This window comes from Podarcis liolepis (assembly GCF_965112155.1).
Source record: "Podarcis liolepis genome assembly, chromosome: 15".
Lineage (NCBI taxonomy): Eukaryota > Metazoa > Chordata > Lepidosauria > Squamata > Lacertidae > Podarcis > Podarcis liolepis.
Window position 1 is genome coordinate 638,473 of NC_139566.1, and position 1,543 is coordinate 640,015.

The 1,543-nt window shown below is 49.9% G+C and overlaps 1 protein-coding gene across 1 annotated transcript in view; it reads right to left on the bottom strand.

Annotated features, from left to right (window-relative positions):
* LOC310694214 (zinc finger protein with KRAB and SCAN domains 3-like) overlaps positions 1–1,543 on the bottom strand; it is a 274,745-nt gene that overhangs the window by 100,595 nt on the left and 172,607 nt on the right. The gene's annotated exons all lie outside the window — the stretch shown is intronic.

A 1,543-nucleotide genomic window follows, 5' to 3' on the forward strand; every position in this document is an offset into this window, starting at 1 on the left:
CCTTCCAACTCTCCGATGCCACAAAATGTCTTTTGAACGAATGGACTCACCCTTGCTCCATCTGGCTCTGCCAGGCTGCCCTATCCATGACCCCACCCCTCAAAAGCCCCCCACCCCAAACATCTGCCCCCAAAGCTGGAGAACCGGCAAGGAAGCCCAAGCAGCCACGATGGAGGCCTGTCAAAATCCCCGTCCTGCCGGGGGCTGAGTGAGCTCGCTGCCCGCCCCGCGGCCCTGCTGGGCTCGGCATGGGAACAGAGCTAAAAATAAACCCCAGCAGACAGAAAATAAAACGTCGGTTTCTGGGTAGATTCTCCGGCTGGCTGAGTGGCACGCCAGGATCCTGTCGCTTCCTGAAAGACTGTCAAGATACAAGATCGCCCAGGACAGCTGCTCTGGAACCAGGAGGGGCTCCAGGCCTGAGGGATCTGGCTGTGTCCACTGGCTTGCATGGACTGCATTTTAATGCCTCCATTTTCAATTGATTGATTGCATTTGTATCTTGCCTTTTGTGATGGATGGGTGGATCGCACCTAAATCCCACCACTATTGATTGATTGCATTTATCACAGAATCATGGAGTTTGAGGGACCCCCAAGGGTCATCCAGTCCAACCCCCTGCAATGCAGGAATCTCAGCTTTATATTGGGGAAAAAAAATTAAGGTCTCATTCATATATATATATATGATAAATGTTAATGGATTTGCCAGGCAAACACGTACATAAATGTATTGGTGTATTGGCCACATGTCTGAGGCAGCACAGGAGGGCAGCCCTGGAGCCATTTTGGCTCCCAAACTGACCAAATGATTTCTCTGCAAGGTCAAGGAAAATGGAAAAGCTTCCCCATTGTCTTTTCCTTCACAAATCCTGTCTTAAGGGTATGTCTGTCTGTGTATGAAAAGGGTGAGCCTGTGACCTGGCTCAGGAACTAAGTATTGATCATTACAAAAGACTGGCCAGGCTCCCCAGGGTATCCAATCAAGTGAGCATTCAACAGGTAACCTGGCAGACAGGAGATAAACAAAGCACTCAGATTTCTGCTGTAGACCGCCCTTTCTGTGATGTAGGTATGATGTTTGTGGGGGGGTGGTCTTGGACTTCAGGGCGGGCAATTTAAAATGTCTATATAAGGGCGGGCACACCTGGGTTCTGAGTCCTCCTTCTCCTGCGTGTGAGGGGAGCACCCTGTTGCAACAGTTCAATAAAGATCAGGCTTACTAGCAGCTTTGCTTCTCAATATTCTCTGCTTGGCCTCTGTCATTTTCTCCAACCAATGGAGAACCTACGTAAGGACTCTATATGGGCTCTTGTGTCCCCCAGAGGGGAATAAAGGCAGATTTTCATTTATTACAATATCCCTCCTGCTTCTTCCAAGGAGATCAAGGTACCTGAAACACTTCGCTGCTGCCGCTCTTATCTGCACAGCAACCCTGCAAGGAAGCTCAGGCGCAGGGTGAGTGACTGGTCTCCCCCAAGCCCTAGTCAAGCGCTCTAACCACTACACCAGGTGCAGAAGAAACACACTTAAGCCGTAAAGAA